This window comes from Carassius auratus, chromosome 14, assembly GCF_003368295.1.
Source record: "Carassius auratus strain Wakin chromosome 14, ASM336829v1, whole genome shotgun sequence".
Lineage (NCBI taxonomy): Eukaryota > Metazoa > Chordata > Actinopteri > Cypriniformes > Cyprinidae > Carassius > Carassius auratus.
This window is the reverse complement of record NC_039256.1, coordinates 19,292,551-19,315,991: the sequence shown is the minus strand read 5'-3', so window position 1 is coordinate 19,315,991 and position 23,441 is coordinate 19,292,551. Positions and strand designations below refer to the sequence as shown.

The 23,441-nt window shown below is 36.4% G+C and overlaps 1 pseudogene; it reads right to left on the bottom strand.

Annotated features, from left to right (window-relative positions):
- The window catches only part of LOC113113907 (glutamate receptor 1-like), a 69,293-nt pseudogene that overhangs the window by 13,364 nt on the left and 32,488 nt on the right, over positions 1-23,441 (bottom strand).

Sequence of the window (23,441 nt, the reverse complement as noted above, 5' to 3'; positions counted from 1 at the left end):
CCTATCCTAACAATCAATACATCAAAAGAAAACATATTTATTTATTTAGAATTATACAGATTTCAGATACAACAATAGCTCCACGGTGCAAATGAAATGTTGAAATGTATATCCATTATTCTGTAGAATACATATAATACTATAATGTCTAAATTCACTTATAAAGCATTTAACAAAAATATTTTATTTTTATTTTTTAATTTGCACTACAGTTCAAAAGTTTGGGTTTGGGACAATATTTGAAAATCTGAATTTATTTGATCAAAACTACAGTAAAATAGCAATATTTTGAAATACTATTACAATTTAAAATGTATTCCTGTGCTGAATTTTTATCAGCCATTACTCCAGTCTTCACAGTCACTTTCCTTCAGAAATCAGCCATTTCAGTCATTTATCAGTTATCAGCCATAATCGGAATATAATTATAAGTTTATTAGCAAGGATTTTATTCAAGAAGAGCTGAATATTTTGTATCTGTTTAGCTTAAACAATTCAGAGAAACTAATGGAAATCACAAGCTCAATTGGAGATCCATTATTAGTTTATCAGGTGTATTCATTCAAAAAATCTAATCTCATTCCGAGGAGCACTGAACATTTTCTACATTCTAACTGTATTACAAACTCTGGTAGCTTCTTCATGCACACGTTGATGCTTACAGTGGTCAGAGGTCTAGTCTGTTTGATACACTGCTCTGTCTCCACTCAGCTATAAACTCTTAGTGAAATGTGCTGAAACGAGATAAGGCAATGCGACTTACCAGCAGTGCATTAATCTCACTTTTAGAAAGTTGCCAGTATGTGCAATGAATATGTATATTAATTGCCAGGGATTCATGGTGATGAGAGCACTCAGCCGCCACTGTAATTGTACTTCAACCGATAATAATGAAAAAAAGTGAAAAAACAAAAACAAAAAAAAACAGATTTGCCCAAATCTCCAAGGATCCCCAAGGAATCCCTCTCTTGCTCAAGTGAGTCTAAGCAGCGTACAACAAGAAACGGTGTGTGTAAAAGGTTTCAGGGAAAGTAGTTGTTCGATGTGTGTGGTGGAACAGGAAAAGCTTCTCAGATAAAAACACGTAAACAAAAACAAACGCACGGTTTAATCATTTAAGCTGGGAGGGAGGCGGAACCCGGCGAGATGAAAGGCTGACGAGATGGCAACAAACAGAAATATGAAAAGGCAAGAACCTGTCAACCCTGCGAATGTGCAGTGAATGTCAAAAGAGCGAATAAATGTGTATTTAATAGAAAGAGCATAACGAATATATTTGATTTAATCCTTCAAGGGCTGGACTGAGATACCGCTGGTCACAAATTCAAATTTCACAAGGGTTAAAAAAAAGAACAATTTCACCCCTGGTCAAATCCTGAATCCAGAACGCCATGCAACAAGGATATTTTTTTAAACCAGACCTTTGAGGTTGGGCTCTGATCACATGACCTGAATGAAGCTCAGGCAGGCATATGAGATCAGTTTAACATCTCTGAGGGAGTTCTAGAAGGTCTACCTGCAGGCCTAGAAGGCTTAAACAAAACCAGGGCCGCTCTCCCCTGAGTTCCTGGCAGCCTAGCGGCATAATCTTCTCTCTCTGCTGGAGTAAAGACCAGGGTTAACTGTGTACATGGTGAATCCACCTTGATAGGGGGTGACCTGGATAGTCACCAGGCCTATTGAGATTGATTCATAAAGCTGAGACTATTTTTCATTTTCATTGTGTTTACAAATATAGCTGTGTACAGAAAGATATGTAATCACCTAGTGTAAGATGGGAAATTTATTTTCTGAATGGTTTAGTATACAGCAGTATTATAATGTAATGATGCTGGTAAATCAATATTCAGTGTGACCAGGCTATACCGTAAAAATGATTCACGACAGGACCTGTTGAAGTGTGTTGAGTTAGTGCTAAAATGGTCTAATGAAGATGCTGATGTGTTGTGTCTGCTATTTATTCAGTCTCATAATTCATATCAGCTAATTACCCTTAAATACACGATACATATTCTGACAAATACAGCATGCCATATTTACCACAGCCAAATAACAAGATAATCAGATGCGAACGCATACTTAAGTACATTTATCTGAGAAAATGAAATGGATGATTCAATACTAAATAATGTACATTTCAGTAGTCTCCATATTGTGATTTAATAAGTGCTTGGTAATTGAAACACTGAAGAATGTTGCACACAGTAAACGTGGCATCTTACACTTACATTACGCTGACAAACAATGAAATAAAATAAATGAATTAATGTCTAAAAGAAAATTGATTAACTATTTTACTGGATATGAACTTAAACTTAAAAAATGTAAACAGTAGAAATTTAGCTTTTGCAAATAAAAGAAAATAAGTTAAAGCTGAGGCACTAAATTTACTAAAACTGAAAAAAATTAAAGCTAAATTGAAATATTTAATAAGATAGAAACCAAAAATGACGAACGCATACAATTACTAAACCTTAAAACAAAATTAAAATTAAACTGAAAATATAAAAAAGGTAATTTAGAACCATGATAAATGCTATAAATTATACTAAAATAACACTGGTTACAATAAACTTTTGCATGTTACATATTAGTTAAAAGATATGATGATCAACATATTAGAAATAAAATTCATATATTTTTTTACATAATATTCTCTTGATTAACATAAGCACATTTATACAGAGACAGGGACTCACAGTTTTTGAGCAATAATCATATATTTAAAAAGCGTTGCTCGGCCACAAAGCAAAAAAATAAATAAAGGCTTTACGCTTAATCAGCTGTATCAGCAGAATGAATGAAAACACAATTAATGCATGGTAATCCTCATATAGCCTATTCCCACTTAAAGTATTTGCATTTTAGGCAAATCAATTTATCACTTAATTAATATTCAGGAGCCAAGCTAATAATGTTGATTTCTCCCTCCCAGGTTTCAGATCATTCCCAAACCCATGCAAAACATCAGTGGCCTATGAAAACCCCCCAAGTCAAACTCTGAAAATATACCACAGGCACAATGTGCACAAGGGGCTGAGGCTCCAGAAATTCAAAGCTGGTGGAGGGAACTGGAGCTCACAGCTCTGATGTTGTTTGACAGCTTTTGCCAGGCACCTTTTGAGCAGTGTGAAACTGACACACTGATCTCATTCCTTGTCACATGTCAAATTCTCTCCATGTTTAAATCAACACCGCTACCTCTTCTTCCTCACGAGGTCAGTTTTTACGCTCTGCTTGTATGGAATGAGACGATTATGCAAATGGCGTTGACAGCAAACGACTGCAATTAAATGAGAGAAAAACTGTGAGAGATTTCCCTAATGTCTGTATAATATGCTCATTTCTCAAGCAGGTGTATGTGACTCTGTATGAAACTGCTGTGGTTTATTTGCGCACTTTTAATTTCATAAATCTCACAGATCTTTTTAAAACAAGCTTGACTCAGAGTCTCGTATTTAGACGGATGTGTACGGTAAGCGTCTTAAGAAATCCATTTCTGAGATGAAGCTACCTTCTCATGTTATATAAATTATAGCCATAATCTTCTGCACTGCCCTGTTCAAGATAACTCAATACTGAAGGTGGCACAGATATCGACTTCCTCTGCAACACAACACACACACACACACACACACACATCCAGAACCAGCATTAGACACGTATTCATCTATAAAACACAAATCACCCACTGATAAATCAGAGCAACCAATCTGTAAAGAAAGCCATGTGTCCTTGTGACTTTACACTCACTAATAGAGCACATAAAACAGGTTTAAATGCATAGCATACATTTCATTGACTTGTCTACATTATCAAAATCTATCCCTCATACATTTTCACCTTTTACATTTTCTGTACTTTGTATGTTTATTAAGCAAAGTTCCTCCACTGGCTGTTTCCCTGTAGGTAACATCAGGTTTGTTATTGTTCTCAGGACATTTGGTCCCTATAATGTAGGCTAAAGCTGCCTCACACACACACACACACACACACACACACACGGATGGTGGTAGTCACTCAGCATTGCTCTCAAACTGTGAGCTGTGCCACTCCAGAGGAAACACCCATGTCTTTCAGCGTTGCCATGGCAGCACTCTCTTCTCTCCAAACACGCAGCTGAGATGGGTTTTGTCACCGAGCAGCTTTCAGTCGACACTGAACTGACTGAACCACGTCTACGGCCAGCATGCGTCTGTGCAGCACGCAGAAGCCCACTGTTTGTCTGCTCTTTTCATCTGTCTCTGTCATTGAATTAAATATCTGTAATTGTAAACTTTGAACTGTCTCTACCAAAGTCCCACACAGAAATGCTCTTTTACTGCCGAGGATGTAAAGGAGATGACAGTACTGTATATCCTACATGTCGGTAACACTTTAAAATAAGCTCTCATTTGTTAAAATTAATCAGTGCATTAGTTAACATAAACTATAAGCAGTATATATATATATATGAAAATGTACACACTGGAAAAACTGCTGCATTTAACGACTTTTTACTTGAGGACCTTGATATAAATGTAGTGGAGAAAAAAGTATGATATGGAATATCATGGGGGTAAGTGATTAATGAGAAAATTTTCATTTTGCGGTAGAGTATACCTTTAATATTCATTTCCACATTTACTAACTTTTTTATTTTTAAATCAAATGTTGTTAATCCATTTAATGATTTAAAGTAATGCATTAACCTTCGTTAATCTTAGCTAATACAAGTAATTAGAATTAATAAGAAGTTGTTAACCACTAGTTCATATTAACTAATATTGAAAAATTTAAGCCTGTAAATAAAAAGGTATGCTCATTTTTTAAGTATATACAAAACGACATGTAGACTTTAAAAATCAATCTCCATTGACAAACAAAAATAACTGTCAAAATGGATATAATGTGGGGGAAAAGATTTCACAGAATTATTTCAGGAGTACAATATCTTACAATTCAATATCAAATTCTGAGGTATCTTGATCTAAATTGATGGTAAAGACATTTGTTTGTAAAAAAACAAAACAAAATGTAGAAAAATCAAAGTCTGTAAATAAATATATAAAATGTATGCTCTTAAAGTATTTCTTCAAAGAGTACTTAATCAAAAAACAGCAATCACCAAATTTAATGTGTGTAATTATAAATAGGTATTACAATGTAATGTCTGGTACAAATATTTAAAAGGATAGTTTACCCCCAAATTGTTTTGTTATAATTTACTCATGTTGTATAATCCTGTTGGACTTTCTTTTCACTGCACAACACAATGTAGAAAAACAAATTGGGTGCACTATCCCTTTAAAAAATTATATAATGCATTCTTTTGTATGTTATTTGATAAATAAGAGTGCAGGATCAACCATTGTGTTAGGTTAATGCTTTATGGAAAATATAAGTTCATAAGGGAAAGTAGAATCTTTAATAAAGCTATGCATTTTGGGCATGTCTTCATATAATTTCTGTTATTTCATTATCTGAAACAAGATAATAGCACAGGTTGTTTCATTGGAAATAAATGAGCTGATGTGAGGAAGATCATGAGCGCTTAGGTAAATATGCAGAACACTGGACACTGACTCAGGCAGTTACTCTAAATAACTAATAAGCGATGCAACTCCTCAGAGGAAACACAGAGAGAACTGCAAAACAAAGTCTAAGTGGAGTCCTCCAGAGACTGCTTCACTGAAGATAATTAAAAAGAAAACTGTTGCTGCTCATGTTCTTATGTTCATTCTCTCTCTTCAGGAGGCCTGTTGCACAACGCATTAAAAAACAGACCTCATCAAACTTTTATCTTCCCCCCAAAAGCATGTCTGACAGTATCTTTTCATTCTGTCTTTATAGATCTTTGAATACAACACATTTAAAGAAGGAAAGAAATGTATATTGACAGAATAATTTTAAGAATTTAAATGAAACATCACGCAAACAAAGCACCATAGTAGCATGAATATTACAACGACATGCTGGATTTAAACTGCAATTGCCAAACAAATATAATTGTTGTCACAATGGATTTTAATGTGCATAATTCATTACCTCTGATTTTTTTTAATGAGTAGAGTATCTTACAATTCATTACTAAATTTTTTAGATGTGCTAGAAGTTTATTATCAATGCAGGAAATGTCCTCACTGTGCCATATGACTGAATCTATACTCTAGCTGAACTTTTCAAATGAAGGGTGAGTTATAGTAATGTGAAGTCATGGTAATGTTTATACTGTACAGTATCAAATGGCATAATGTAATGTAAAATGCTGTATTTGATGCCATCTGTCTCCCTTCTGATACATCTCTGATCAATCTCTGATCAGTTCTTCTCCCTTATGTTTTGCTATATGTTCACAAATAGCAAAACACATGGTTTTACAAATGAAGATGTTCTCAAAGGGAGGTTTTAGGTGATTTTGTCAAGTTTTGCTTACTTTTGGGTATTCATTTGTCCCCAAAATATGGTTACAGTAAGTAGGTACACACACACACACACACATCTGTTTTTGTGAAAAGGCGTAATGGTTTTTATACTGTACAAACTGTATATTCTATGGCCCTACACCAACCCTACACCTAACCCTAACCCTCATGGGAAAGTTTGTGCATTTTTACTTTATAAAAAAAAACTCATTCTGTATGATTTATAAGCGTTTTGAAAAATGGGGACATGGATTATGTCCTCATAAGTCACCCTCTCCTTGTAATACCTGTTTCATAACCATGTCATTATACAGAGTTGTGTCCTGATATGTCACAAAAACAAGAGCACACACACACACACACACACACACACACACACACAATAATGGTTACCATCTTAGATAAATCACTAGTGTAAAAATAATTAATTGGATTTGGTTATGCCTAATTTGTAACCACGTTCAATAGAAACTATATCTATTGAATCTCTAGCTATAAGTGCACCAAAAGATGAGTTAGATTAAATAATAGACCAATGTATTAAACCGAATGAGAAGTCATGCAAGTGAAAAGTTTGATATTAAAAGCTTTATGAAAGGCAGTTACTGTGAATGAAACATTTATATAGATGAAACACTTATTTTGTGTAGTGAAAAGTTTATATTGTGATTGCGTGTATTGTACTAACACAATTAAAAATATGCTGAAATGTTTGAAAAAGTGCACTTTTGATGATCTGTTGTGACATTAGTAATAAGAGTTTTGAAAATTTACCTATTGCTTGGGAACGCCAAAGCAATTAAAAAAACCTGTAAAATACAATATTATATATATTGTAGCATTTACAAAATGTTGTTGTGTTTTAGAAAACAATGTGCTTAATGTTAACATAGCACTTTATTCATTTTTGTGTTGCGAAACTGTTATAGGATGTTCGAATTGGATGTGGAAAGAGGCTCCGCCCCCGTGTGTGTGTGTAAGGGGAAAGAGAGAGAATGATAGGGCAGAAGAGATTTTTTTCTTTTTCTTTTTTGTCGTACACAATATTATTACCTTTTCTGTATTTTTTTTTTTTTTTATTAAAAATAAATGTAACCTTGGTGAGCATTAAAGATTCCTTTCAACACCCACAAAAAAAAAAAAAAAATTGCAATTTTTTTGAAGCACAAGCTGAAGCAACAATAAACATCTAGGCTTCACATGATTTGTAGAACTTCCCAGCCACTTCATTTTTGTTATTCTCAGTATGACTAAGGGTCACTTAGTCATACACAAAGGTAGATGTGTCAAGTGAGCAAAGAAATGTACAAAAACCCTCTGAAAATGATGAGTAGAACAATATTTTTACCCTGTACAAACGTAATCACTGTAGCAGGTGTGCTGTGGGCCACTAGAGTGCGGGTGTGTGTGTTGGTGTAATGACACAAAATGACGTTTGATCTGCCATTGTGGGCAGGGTGCTGGGAGGTATGGAATAGATCCTTGTCCTGTGAGAGCCATCAACAGTGTAACAGGATCCATCAACCACTCAACAGCTAGATCTGTTCTTGTTCTTAGTACAGATCACCTGAACCGACCTGCTGTGCGCTTCACGAACATAGATGAACAAAAAGAGCCAAGTGACGGAAGTACAGCAGAGCTCAGAGGAGAAAACCAAGCATGACACAATGCTCTGGGACTGAAAGCATGTCATTTCTTTCTGGGAGTTGCGGGGGATTCCTGCCAGAATCAATGAATCATGAAGTCACTACATTTGTACATTTGTGAATCTTATCACTTAACTTTCATAACAAGTGTTGACAATCATACTGTAGTTCCTGTGCCACATTGTTACAGGATGTTTCTATTTAAAATAAATGCTCTCAAATACATGTTCTTTTGAACATATTCATAAAGGAATCCTAAAAATTTCTTGAAAATATTAAGCTGCACAGCTGTTTTCAAAATGTATAATAAAGTAAATGTAATATAAATAAGCACCAACGCAATACAGAATATCAGAATGATTTCTGAAGGTTCATTTGACTGCAAAAAGTTCAGCTTTGCATCACAGGAATAAATTACATTTTATTGTATATTTAATAATATACATATTTTTATTTTAAACTGTAATAATGTTTTACAATATTAGTAAAAAAATATTTTTACTACTTATTTACTACTTATTTTTGTGGTCAAGGGTCACATATTACATAAATATTATATATCTATGTATATACCCTCATATTATTGTGTGTGTGTGTGTTTATGTGTATATATATATATATATATATATATATATATATATATATATATATATATATATATATATATACTCACCTAAAGCCAAGGATTATTAGGAACACCATACTAATACTGCGTTTGACCCCCTTTCGCCTTCGGAACTGCCTTAAATCTACGTGGCACTGATTCAACAAGGTGCTGAAAGCATTCTTTAGAAATGTTGGCCCATATTGATAGGATAGCATCTTGCAGTTGATGGAGATTTGTGGGATGCACACCCAGGGCCACTACATCCCAAAGATGCTCTATTGGGTTGAGATCTGGTGACTGTGGGGCTATTTTAGTACAGTGAACTCATTGTCATGTTCAAGAAACCAATTTGAAATTATTCAAGCTTTGTGACATGGTGCATTATCCTGCGGAAGTAGCCATGGGTACATGGTGGTCATAAAGGGATGGACATGGTCAGAAACAATGCTCAGGTAGGCCGTGGCATTTAAACAATGCCCAATTGGCAATAAGGGGCCTAAAATGTGCCAAGAAAACATCCCCCACACCATTACATCACCACCAGCAGCCTGCACAGTGGTAACAAGGCATGATGGATCCATGTTCTCATTCTGTTTACGCCAAATTCTGACTCTACCATCTGAATGTCTCAACAGAAATCATCAGAGACTCATCAGACCAGGCAACATTTTTCCAGTCTTCAACTGTCTAATTTTGGTGAGCTTGTGCAAATTGTAGCCTCTTTTTCCTATTTGTAGTGGAGATGAGTGATACCCGGTGGGGTCTTCTGCTGTTGTAGCCCATCCGCCTCAAGGTTGTGCATGTTGTGGCTTCACAAATGCTTTGCTGCATACCTCGGTTGTAACGAGTGGTTATTTCAGTCAAAGTTGCTCTTCTATCAGCTTGAATCAGTCGGCCCATTCTCCTCTGACCTCTAGCATCAACAAGGCATTTTCGCCAACACAGGACTGCCGCATACTGGATGTTTTTCCCTTTTCACACCATTCTTTGTAAACCCTAGAAATGGCTGTGCGTGAAAATCCCAGTAACTGAGCAGATTGTGAAATACTCAGACCGGCCCGTCTGTCACCAGCAACCATGCCATGCTCAAAATTGCTTAAATCACCTTTCTTTCCCATTCTGACATTCAGTTTGGAGTTCAGGAGATTGTCTTAACCAGGACCACACCCCTAAATGCATTGAAGCAGCTGCCATGTGATTGGTTGATTAGATAATTGCATTTATGAGAAATTTAACAGGTATTCCTAATAATCCTTTGGTTGAGCGTATATATATATATATATATATATATATATATATATATATATATATATATATATATATATATATATATATATATATTTTGTTATGCACAAAATTCAATATTGAATTCAAAAGTAGTTTATTGCCCACTTTTATTTTAAAAGTACTGCTATATGGACAAAAGTGCAATAAAATTTGGTTTGCAAACACTCTAAACAAAATAAGCAGTTTTTTTTACAGCAGTATTCCTTTTACATAGTAACAGTTAAAATATTTTTGGTAAATCTCAACTTAAATATTAATGTAATCAAATGAAATATAAAACCAAAGCTATCTGCTACTGTGGGCGGCTGTTTCCAACTTACAATTTTTATAGAAAATATTTAATAGTTTATATTGAAAAACAAGTTATGTTCAGAGTCGAGAGCCTCTATCGTAACAATTTAATAGGCTCCTTCCATGTAGAGACCAACAATCCTGCGGGACTATCTCGGGACCCAACGCAGCAGAGTGCGGCGCGGGACAACACTAGATGGGCGAATGCGTAGAGACTCGTGTGTGTGTGCGGGATACAGGATAATTAAATGATTTTTTATTACAACTAATTTAAGATAGAAATGATTAACATGCACAAGTATAGGCAGTTTCTATTCATAACATGTGTTTGCCGCATTGAGCAATGTAGACAATCACAGGCATATCTGTTGAATTCAGGAACACGATGGCCAATCAAAGGTGTTTAAGTTAGAATCCACTCACTGCTCAAAAGTTCTTGTTCAGTGCTGGAATTTGCATGCTCAATTCCTCTCATTATAACACATGAAGTGTAGACATTATGGAAGATTCATTGTGCATATACTAAAGTTATAACATAGCTTTATGAGATTGTGATGAACTGAGACGCATCTTTTTAGTGAAAATAATCAGTGCTTGCATTCTGCCATGCCAAACCATGCACGTAGCAGCCCATGCTTACTTTTCTGTTGAGTGCGAGAAGAGAAGAGAAGAGAAGAGAAGAGAAGAGAAGAGAAGAGAAGAGAAGGGAAGGACAATGTAACAGTAATATATGAGATTGTGGGCACCTGTGTCTGAAGAGATAAACATTATCTTGAGTGGCTTGCATAAATTATGCCTGATGGGTAGGTTTGAGTGACAGGTCTGACATTTGAACAGGGATTTTTTTCTTCCAAAGAATAAATAGCACATGAAGGGGCAAACCATAGTCTGATGCTCGTGCGGCCAGACCACTAACCATTCAACCTATCAGCGTTCATTAGACAGAAGGACTAAGTGTGTAAATTCAAATGCAGATGATCACAGAGAGAAGAAGCTCTGATAACCCGTGATTAAAGAAGCATAATGGAAGCTGTTAATGCTGCTGCTGCAGTCGCTCCATCATCCACTCTCTCCTCTCATTACTAATTAAATGTCATCACACAAACAGAATCGTGAATATCCAGTCACGCATGGCTACTCATAAAGCAGCGTCTGAAGTGACGTGTTCAAGATGGCGAAACATGTTCACCCGCAATGCAGACACCATCCACATCCTGTCCTTACTTGTTTATAGAACTTCAGTGACACGGAGAGAGAAGGTATAATCACTACAACATTGTCGATTGCACTCGGCAGAGTCTGAGTCACGGCAAGAAATGACAGGGAGAAATGACACGGTCTAATTAAGATCCTCTGAAGCCTCTCTGCGCCCCATCACAGGAGACATCCACAGGAAAGCAGCGTGCTGCTCTCCCTCACACCGCTGACATTTCAACACCACTGCTGAGACAGAACAATCAATTCATACAGGAGCTCACAGAGACATACCCTGGCTGTAGGTTCTGAAATGCTGGATGACAGAGTAATAAGATTTAGTAAGATTTTAATAAGATTTTCAGACAGATAAGATTTATCACTGTGAATCAGTACAGGTTAAGGTCATTTTCCATACCAACAAAGCAAAGTACTTTACATGATTGTATTTAACTGATGAGAAAGAGCTAGCCTTGTGGTGGCAATTGAGATTGATATAAATGTATATATAAACCTGGACCACAAAAACATCTGTCATAACAGTTAATTTTATGAAACTGAGATGTATACATCATATTAAAGCTGAATGAATATGCTTCTCATTGATGTATGGTGTGTTAGGAAATGACAATATTTGGCCGAGATATGACTATTTATGCATCTGGAAGGGTCCAAAGAATCAAAATATTGAGTAAATTGTCTTTAAAGCTCTCCAGATGAATTTCTTATCAATGTATATTACTAATCAAAAATTATAATTACAATGTATTTTTGGCTATTTCTAAAAACATAGCCGTGCTACTTCCCGTGTTATTTCCCATGCTAAATGCTATCTAAATGCATTTAATACATCCTTGCTAAATAAAAGTATTATTTCTCTCTCTCTCTATCTCTCTCTCTCTCTCTATATATATATATATCTCATATATAGCATTTATATTTTAAATATATAGCAAAGATGCATTAAATTGATCAGGAGTGACAGTAAACACTTTTACACTGTTAAAAAATGATAAAAAGGAATTATATTAAAATATATTAAAAAAGAAAACAGCTATTTTAAATTGTAATAATATTTCAGTTTCACAATGTTAATTGATGAAGCCTTAGAATAATATAATTATTTCAAAAACATGAATATAATGATCATAACAGAACAACTACAGAGGAAGGAGGCTTGCAATACTATTGTGGTTCTGCAAAAGTATAATTTGTTCATATCACACTGGTAACCAAAGTGACAGCATGATGCTGTGGACATCCTACCATTAAGCCAGCACAAACTAGCTTCTGTAGGACAGTCAATTTAACAGCATTAGGATTTAACAATTTATAAAGATTAATCAACACACTGCTTTTGCTCTCATTCCTGTAGTCAAATCAGGTGTCAACTAAAGGCAGGAATGACATAATAATAATATTAACAGCAAAAAATTAGTACATATGGTAAGCAAAGTGCATGATGATATACAACTGCAGACACTGCTGAACATAAACCTATGCTAAAAGGTGTGAAAGATGTTACCTGTGAAACTGAACTCATGATTTACTCATCACAGCTCAGATTCTTAATGACTCCCTGCCAACATACCCATTTGTAATTATGCTTATAGTAGTAATTGTCCCCTCCAAAAAAGGAAGGGTGCAATTATTGCTTTGTTGATGGAATGACATTCACAGGCAAACCTGGAAAAAACATCATATGAGCTCTGTTCCAAATCACAATGACCTTCCTAAAAAGTGACTTGCTTTATGTCAGACTCCTCACATAAAGCGCACAGCAGACTCAAGCGATTCAAACAGAATTTAGCATTTGCCTGTTCCTAAACTAACAGTGATATGCATAATCTTGAAAATTCATTTTCAACTGCACTGAACAGTTTCTATACTGTAGGTAATTTTCAATAATGAATGAAATGCTTTCATTTATAATAACTGCTTCTCCCAAGTCTCCCCATTGGCTGAGCTTGTTGCAATGCATTCTAGGATTCAATATTCAATACAATAGATTAATTTAGTCTGAAAGTAGAAGAAATTAGAAAGCTTAATTGAGTTGCCTACCATTTAGAACAGCTTATGATTCTCAGAGGAGAATGATGACAGAGAAAGTTACATATACCTTGAATAAAATTGAAGTCACTCAATAAGTAATAAAACAGACATATATCAACCACGACCACACATTTATAACTTTATTTTTAAAAGAGGCTAACATATCAGATAGACATTTAATTATATTGCATAACCTGGAATCTAGTATATCCATCTGTAATATTAGCTTTAGGCATCAACTAGACTTAAATGTGTTGCCTACAGGTGTGAAAGCTGTCTGGTGCCTGAACACAGCCGCTGACATTTCTCTCTGAGACCTACTGCACTGTCTCTCCCTGTGCCATTAAAACCCACAGCCATTGACCTCATGTTGCCAGCTTCACCCCCTATTAATTAGGATTTTAATTGGAGACCTTTGAGAGTCCAGCAACTGCGTAGAGAGAGACACTTCATCTCTGAGTAAAAGGCTCAGATGTAGCATTCACAGCACTTTAATCTGCCTTTCAAAGAGCTGCTGCCTTCCTCTCATTAGCCAGTACTGTGGCATTAGGTTTGTGTCCAGTCCAAGTGGATGTGCAGCTCTATCTGATCTTCAGAAATACTGCCATGTACCACAAATTACTGAACTACAAACACCACTCAGTAATCTGCAAAGAGCCACACAACAGCACCGCTGAGAAATAACTACACCCCAAACATTTAAGAAACATTTGAACATATTCAGCATGAGAATCTACAGGATTGCTGTGAACTGTTGCATCATTCAAAACTGAAATCGATCAGTAATAAAATGAAACTAACCATGCAATGGTTTAGCAGAGTAAGCTAGAAAAATAAACTGCTCATAAACAAATTAAAGTAACATACTTCCCATGTCTTGTTCTGCTGGTGTCAAATGCTGTGTGCCCAACCAAACTTTATTGTATTTTGCTGCAAATTCATCCGTCACTTGGTAAAAGTCAAATTAAATGAATGCCAACATGGACAGATTGCATGTTATGCCCATCAAACTGGCCATGAAGAACCCTTGGCAAAGTAAAAATAAACAAATAAATAAATACAACCCAAATAACACTGAATAGAAATTAATTTGCAATGAGCACAAACTGATTTGCATGGAAGTCCATTTCCATCAGTGAATAAAAAATAAAAATGTTAAATGCAACTTTTTATGAGAATTGAGATGTAAATGTTTCATTTAAACCATAAGTGAACTGAGATGTAAATTCGCAAGTGGAAATTATAAAGTCAGAATTGTGAGATACAAATTTGCATTTGCGAGAAAAATTCAGAATTGTGAGTTTTTATCTTGCAATTCTGACTTTTAACTCTCAAGTGTGATTTCATATGCAATTTTGTGAAAAAAAGTCAGAATTGCAAGTTCATATCCCACAATTCATACAGTTTTTCTCTGAAATGTGAGTTTATATCTCACAATTGTGACTTTATAACTCCCAATTGTGAATTTAAATCTCACAGTTCAGAGATAAAAAAGTCAGAATTGTGAGATAAAATAAAAGCCATTACCTTTTACATTTTTTATTCAGTGGTGGAAACGACCTTCCATAGTTTTGCGCATGAACCCATCAAAGTTTAGAATCTAAATAAATGTTTTCAATTTTGCAGACAATTTTTGTTCATGATTGTTGAGTCACCACTTTATGTCCAACATGAAACCCTGAAGCAAAACCAGTTGCAAAAACCCTGAACAAAAACAAACTGGCATCTCACCTGGGGGAAATATCACAGCCCTGCTGCATGAAAGCTCCCAGTGAGAACCAGAGACTGTTGAAGATGCCAAACTCGTTGGTCTGCTCCTGACTCTGCTGGTTCTGGTTCTGCTGGCCCTGACCTGGTTGAGCGGACGAGGAGGAGGGTTGGTTAGGGTTCTGCTCTGCTCCATCCTCGCAGTCATCTGCGTGCCACTCGTAGGGACTGAAGCGGCTGACTAGGAAAAGGACCACGCTCACACCGATGTAGGCGAACACAATACACATCCAGATCTCATAGGCCAAAGGGTCCAGGAAGGAGAACACACCAGGCTTGGACTTAGTGGGCTTTTTGATCATGATGGAGATGCCGAGGCTCATGAAGGGCTTGGAGAAATCAATGACTTCCTCCCTGACCAGGGTGATGGTCAGTGGGGCCACGGCTACGTCAGCTTTCTACAGAAGAACGTATGATGTTATTGCAATAAACACTAAATATATAGTGTTAAAATATAATTAAACTACACATGGATCCAGGAAAGAAAGAAGTCAATCTAGGACACAGACCAGCAACAGTCATTTTTCTTGTGTTTATCGAAAACGTGTAACTATAAATACAGAGCGGATTTGTTCTAACCTCTCAACCTCTATTTAACACCTTTCAAGAAAAAGTTTTCTTCACTCTCTGTTATTATTTCTGTAACTGTGGAGAAAATATGAAGCCTTTCGGTTCACTTACTGAAACCTCCTCTCCTCTCTGAAAATGATTCAGATTTGAAAACTAGTCAATTTTCTGAATCAGTGGCATAACTGATAAACACCTATTGGGTTCTTTGTGTTCTCTTGCATTCATCCTTAACGCTTTGTTATTGAAGTCCGGATATATGCAGAGAGAAAATAACATGTTGCACTTACACCGTAGACAAGCTCTCCCACCATCCCATTCCACATCATGGTCTCAGGATCTCTGGCTCCATATTTCCCATCAGCCACTATCTTGAGTATGTAGTGGTATCCACGTGTTGGCTCATCTCAGCTGCCGTTCCAAACAGTAACCTTCATTACTTATCATTCCTTAAACTGCTTGGTTCTTCTCAGCAATGACATTACGGTGATTCCTAGTCTTGGGACACAGGAGGTAAGACAGATATGCACAGTGGAAAAAAAAATATTTAATTACAGGATATGTTTTATATAAATTTGTGTGTAATAAATTATATATAATATATATATAGCTATTATATATATATATTATATATAATATTATATATATGTATATATTTTGTAATATAATCATATATATTATATATATATATATATACAATATTATATATATATATATAGTATACATATATATAATATGTGTGTATATATTATATATTATATATAATATATATATATATATATATATATATAAAACATAGTAAAATACATACTATACATACAGTATACAATATATATAATAGACAAATTATACATATGATGTCTGTTTAATATAAATCATTTAAGACAGACATGATAAATAAGATCAAAATCAACTAAAGGCACTTTTTAGCAGATGCGATTCAATAGGCAATGAAGACAGCTATAATGATAACAATGGGAACACTTTAGATTTTGTCTAATCCATTAGAAACATTATAAGCATTATGGAAACCATATTTTAAGACACTGAGAGCCGGGGGAAAGAAAGAGTTGACAAAGCCGATAAGAAATGGTGCTTTGTTACTTAAAACATGGTGAACTTGACAGGTTTATTTTCATATGTCTTGTTCTCGAGCATGAGGGACAGACCTGGCAATCAGCTGTGTAGAAAGTGTAGGGTGATTCTATTTGTAGAAAGTCTGTAATATGAGTTAGCAGTTCAATTGTGATATTTCACAATGATTGGACATCCTGAGGAGATTGCAACACAAATGGCACCTGAGGCCCAGCTGAAAGCTCATTCTGTAACAGACTTTTCTAAGGAGCTCACAATGTACGAATAACACGAGAGCATAAAGAAAAATAGAGTGGGCTGACGTTAAGAAAAGAAAAGAAGCCTTTGCTGTGCAGCATAGGTTTGAAACTAAAAGCAAATAGAGCCACATAGATGTACTTTTTCCCCTTTCCAGAAACAAACCTCAAACAATGAAACTCTTGATTACAGTGTCATGTCTGCAAATGCTTTCAGTACCACAGAACTTTGAACCCAGCTGTGCTGCAATGCATCTCAGAAACAGACAGTGGAAGTGAATTTCCTGCTAATGCAGACCTCCAAAATGGCTTATATGCTGTCTTTCAGAGAAACAGATAATTCTTTAGAGCACGCAAGGTGATGCAACTATTCCCAGCTTCTCTGATAAACAGTCTCTGTTGGACAAACAGCATAGCTCAGACTATTTCCTGCAATCCATCCCACTCCCTTGTGAGCGCTTAGCCCCTAACCCACACCAATGATCCATCACCAATTCCCTCCACGTCCTTCCATCAGGAGGCCGGTCCACTCACTCTGCCCTTTCTCTGGCAGGGAAAGAGATGGGCAGTCCACATATGAAAGGTTAATAAATGCCCTCTGAAGCCTAACTTGAGAGAGAATAGCTAAAACGCAGGCTAAGCCCAAAGATCTCTGCCGAACGAGGATAAAGAAAAGGAAAATTAATCTTTTGTCCACTGCTGGCAATTCAATCCAAGGTTCCCCTTTAAGTATAAGATGAAAACACTGTGGCTGGAGGAGCAATAATGTCTCATTTACAGACAGCGCACAGAAGAGCCTTCATGCTTTTATCTGCACACCACAGCATTACCGTCTTCATACTGAGGGATAAAAACATGAAGGTGATGCATCAGCCATTTTAAGAAAGGAAAAATGGTTAAGAAGACTTGTGAGATGGTGGACTGAGTCTGGATTCCTGTACTGTCATTCGACCAGTGTTGGGGATGAATGATTATTTGCCAAGCAACTTGGCAACTACAGACAAGTTTCACCAAAACTATGAACATTAAATTCTACAGGACATGTTAGGAGGGCACCGTCTCAGTTCTCTTGAGCTGTTTGCTTAATGAAATACGACATACAAACAGTGATGTCATTTATTTCATAAAAATATAAAGGTGTAGGAATAGCTGGAACACATGACTTGCAATAACTTTGAATATACACTTTGACTCAGAATTTTGGAGACTTTAAGGTCTTATGCTTACCAACGCTGCATGCTTTTGATAAAAAAAATAAAAATACAGTAAAAACAGTATAATTGTGAAATATTATTATAATTTAAAATAATGGTTTTCTATTTAAATATCTTTAAAATTAGATTTATTTCTATGATGGCAAAACTGAATTTTAGCAGCCATTACTGAAGTCTCCAGTGTCACATGATCCTTCAAAAATCAAATAATATGTTAATTTTATTGCACAAGAAAAATGTATTATTATTATCAATGCTGAAAACAGTTGTGCTGCATAATATATTTGTGCAAACATTTTCTGTGATACAGGAGTCTTTGAAACAGAAATCATTTTTAACATTATGCATGTCTTTACTGCTTCCTTTGATTAATATAATGTGTCCTTGTTGAACAAATTAATAGTTTAATAAATCTTACTTAATAATGTTTTAAATCCCATAGAAGTTTAAAATTAGCAAAAAAGGTAAAGATTTAAAGAAGACATACCAGAATAGTGGTAACAATATATGTGCGATTCTGAAGTCCGTAAGTGTCATTACTGCCTGGCATGTAGGCCGCCGTGCTCACAAATTTCTCATCCTCATTCCAGTAACCCACCTGAGAAAAAATCAAATCAGGGACAGGAACTTGAGCATTATCGGGAAACCTTTCTGAGATATCCCAAAGGAGAAACTACATGAAATACAGTACTCATTTAGTCATCCCAGAAGTAGTAGACTGGATTGCTGAAACAGTGACCATACTGGATCTTATAAAGGGAATGTTTTGTTTAAACCATAAGTGAAGCAAGAAGTGTGAAACAGCCTGCCATATCAAAAGGCTTCCTATAAATGCTTCCTTTTCCTGATATTTAAGTACTTACTTTTTTCGGTCCTGTTGGCCTTAGCTCCATCACACTAACAGTGTAGTTTGTCCTTCGTCCTTTTTCGTTAAACTGAATGTGTCCTGTTAGGCCTTCAATACGAACCTGGGTACAAATTACATAGAAGATGTTTGTATTTAGACAAAAAAAACTTTCTTTCTCTCTCTCTCTCTCAAGTAGTCCTCCTCTGAGGGGTGTACATCTCTCACAGTGTCTCTTCTGTGTGTACAGTACTGAATGTCTCCCAGGCCACATGAAGGAGTTAATTGACCGAGTTGAACATCAATCTCCACGGCCTATCAGCAGATGGACCAAATTGCCTCAGTCCAGCACACATCAGACTGGCATCAGACACAGCCACAGGCAACTGTGAGACAGAGTCTATTTCTGCAAGAAGAATGCTACTACTTTGCTTAGGTTTTTTCAGACTTATTAATACCCTTTAAAGGGTTACTCCACCCAAAAATGATAAATTTTGTCATTAATCATTTACCTCAATGTCGTTCCAAACCCGTAAAAGCTTCGTCTTTGAAACAGAATTTAAGATATTTCGTATAAAAACAGGAAGGCTTGAGACTGTCCCATAGACTGCCAATTAAATGACTGTGTCAAGGTCAAGCAAAGTATGAAAAGCATCGTCAAAATAGTCCATCTGCCATCAGTGATTTAACCGTAACGTTATGAAGCCATGAGAATACTTTTTTGTACACAAAGAAAACAAAAATAATGACTTTATTCAACAATTCCTCTCCTCTGTGTCTCTCCAAATCAGCATAGCCCCATTTTGGCAAATCTGAGCTGAACGCAGATGGCGTACGCTGCGCCGTTTGCTTTCGAAACCAAAGCGTAAATAGACGTAAAAAACATATCCTTGTGGCGCGGCTGACACAGAAGAGTGTGTACAACTCAGATTTGCCAAAATGGCACTACTCTGATTTGAAGAGACACAGAGGAGAGTAATTATTGAATAAAGTCATTATTTTTGTTTTCTTTGTGTACAAAAAGTATTCTCGTCGCTTCTTAACATTACGGTTGAATCACTGATGGCAGATGGACTATTCTGACGATGCTTTTCATACTTTTCTGGACCTTGACACAGTTATTTATTTGGCAGTCTATGGGACAGTCTCAAGCCTCCCGAACTAAGCTTTTAAGGGTTTGGAACGACATGGAGGTAAATTATTAATGGCAAAATTTTCATTTTGGGATGGAGTATCCATTTAAGTGAAAAGGAGAAACACGTGATACGACTGGAAGAAAATACCAATTTGTGTACGGTTTCTCAAACAGAGTGCATTTCTACAGATTTTCCATTTGGTAACAAATTCTGCTCCACCTCGCCTGCCAAATTCTACCCTCGGCACCTAAATCTTCATATACCGCCCAAGGCAAAGAGACAAAAATCTGCCTAAAGGTAACACAACAAAGCCAGGTGCTCTTTCCCTCATGCATCTCTTTGTAAATATAACTTGTCATGTGCTGTTATGAGCAGCATAAATGTTTATCACCAATTGGGTTTGTTTATTATCTGTAGTGTCACATTTGATTGTGATGGTCTCTTTGGTGAATCAATGTGAACTTTATGAGATAAAGATGTAATTTGCTTATTGGGCTTTCATTTTGTACACTCAGAATAGATTAGAGGCGGTGTCAGTCTCACAGATAGGAAAGTTTGTGAACACTGTGTTCGTTCAGAAATGTGCAGAGCCTACAGCGTGTGATACCTGCTGAAGTGCTCTCTGAATATCGATGCCTTGGCCCCAAGGTGCTGGTGGGTTGGCCAGACATTCTCCAGCATTTCCACGGCGAGATATATCTATCCTCTGCCTACGGAGGTTCTGGAAGGCTGTAGACATAACTTTGACTCCATCGTATGTGAGAGCGCCGGTGTACTGCACAAAGAATGCACAGAGACATATGAGAAGTGTATTTCTATATTTAAATATTATATAAATGATAATTATATATAACAGTTTATATTATAATTTTGTGCTAAAATATGTTTAATTGACTATTGGACTAATTTCATTTTGAAGAATCAAAAGCCTTTTGTATTTTGTCATCAGATTTTGATGTAATGCAGTTGTGCTCTCTCTCTGGAACTGTGCCAGTGATTCAATTATACATGTTGTTTCTTTGATTTTATTGTTTTTCCGTCAGAGCAGAATCAGTTCTTCACACTGTGGATGATTTAAATGTAGTCACCTTCAGTCCTCGCTTGGGAACTTTGGCGTCTTTGTTGTCAAAGTCCATCCACTGCTGCACTATCCTACTGATGTTAGGGTCTGGGTAGTTCACCAGCTGGAAGCCTGTTACATTGGCCTCACCCTTCTTAAACTCTGTCAGGTCAACGTCCAGAAACCCCTAAAGGATCACAAGGAACATGCATGTCATACTGTGATTCAAGAAAAAAAAAAAAAGTTCTCCATGGTCAAGAAATCCAATTTCAGCCAAATGTCAATCATTAAAGACAAGCCATTGACTAAATTGAAAATGGAGACCAATTTGAGATTAAAATACAATGACAAATCGCCTGCAATTGTTAAAAAACAAATCCAATGTAAGACCTCCACAGGAAATGGAGGTAGAATTCGCAGCCGAGGGAGTCATTTTCGCATTAATGCTCAGGTGCAGCGAGAGAGCAGGAGGCCGGGCCTGTGGAGTGCCGTCAAATGTAATGCAGGGTTTAAAACTATAATGGAAAGAACGGTTGGGTCAATCACTTAATGAAAAAGGCTAATCCCTCTCATCCACTGAGGCTGGTTATCCAAGAAAGCTCAGTTGTTATCCGATGTGGTGCCGGAAAATGCAGGAGCTGTGAATAGGAATTTGGAGTAAAAAAACTGTGACACATATTGAGAGTTTGCTGGAGGTCTGCCTTTGATCCCTCAGGCGCTATTTAGTAACTTAAGGCCTTTTTCCACAATCCAATCAGCTGAGGTAAGCTGCCCCAGAGCAGTGCATTCACTCGCTCCGTACCTGAGATCATACCGAATTGATTCTAACCTACTTTATTACTGGGAACATTTCTTCAACCTTTTATTTATTTGTATCAGCTTAACACAAAAGATTTATTTGTGTCCAGCTAAGCATCAAAATATGTTGGTGTGTGTGTGTTTGAGTCAGTTTTGAGTGTAATAGCCCTTGTCAGGCTCTAAGTGTGGTGCTCTTTGATCTTTTATCCCTTAACACGCTTTGTCCCCCAGGAGCAGTAACGTGTCTTTGTGTTCCCTGGGAACATCTGCTCCGTAGGGCAACGAACAAGATTCACTACGCTGCTAACATGACCTCACACTTGTCTTACTCCAGATACCCTCTCACACACATACTCAGACTCAGGGGAGTTTTTGTCCTTTTGCTGCTTGTCAGAAGCGTATGATTGTACAGTTTGTTTTTTTATGTCAGAATGTAGGATATAAATCTTGAGACATTTGTCACATTTGACAGTGTCGACTGGGCAGTCAATCATATCATGTTCTGACATCCTCACTGACAGGCAAAAATTAAATGGCACCACAAATAAGTCTCATATGCCAAAGTTGACCTATATTGATTGCCCACTAATTTAAATAGATAGGGGGCAGGGCTGTCAGCCTAAATATTGTAGTGCCAAGCACCTCAAAATATAATAATATCCTTAAAAAATTAAAAATAAAATATAAAGCACCTATGAACTTCTATTTAAACATCTGAAGTCAGTAAGCTTTTTACTATAAAAAAATAAATAAAAAAATAAATAAAATTCCGCAAGTTGCATTAAAGTAATCAAAGTGATAGTAAAGAGTTTCACAATGTTAGAAAAAAAATTAAATACGTTTTGATCTTTTGAACTTTTTATTAATCCAGTTGCGGCCGCATGGGGGTCCCCGATCCCAGTATGGAATCCCCTGACCAATATAATAGTCTCTCTATTGTAATGTACCATTCCACAGGGAAAACTAAAAGTCTCCTGTAACGTCAAATCAATTCCGTGAGGGAAACGCTATCACACGGCTAGCCTCAGGGCTAAAGCGTCATGCAACCTGGTTTCACAGCCTCATCACTCTCTGTGGTGGGAGTGAAGAAGGCAATCAGAGATACGCAGACTGTCTGCATCACTGCACATATTATACAGGGCTGTTACTGAGCGCACAACTGGGACGCATGTCATCACAAGCTCTCAAGTCTGAAACATGGCACATTCTTCCCTCAGACAAGATGACTGCCTTGACTTTGGAG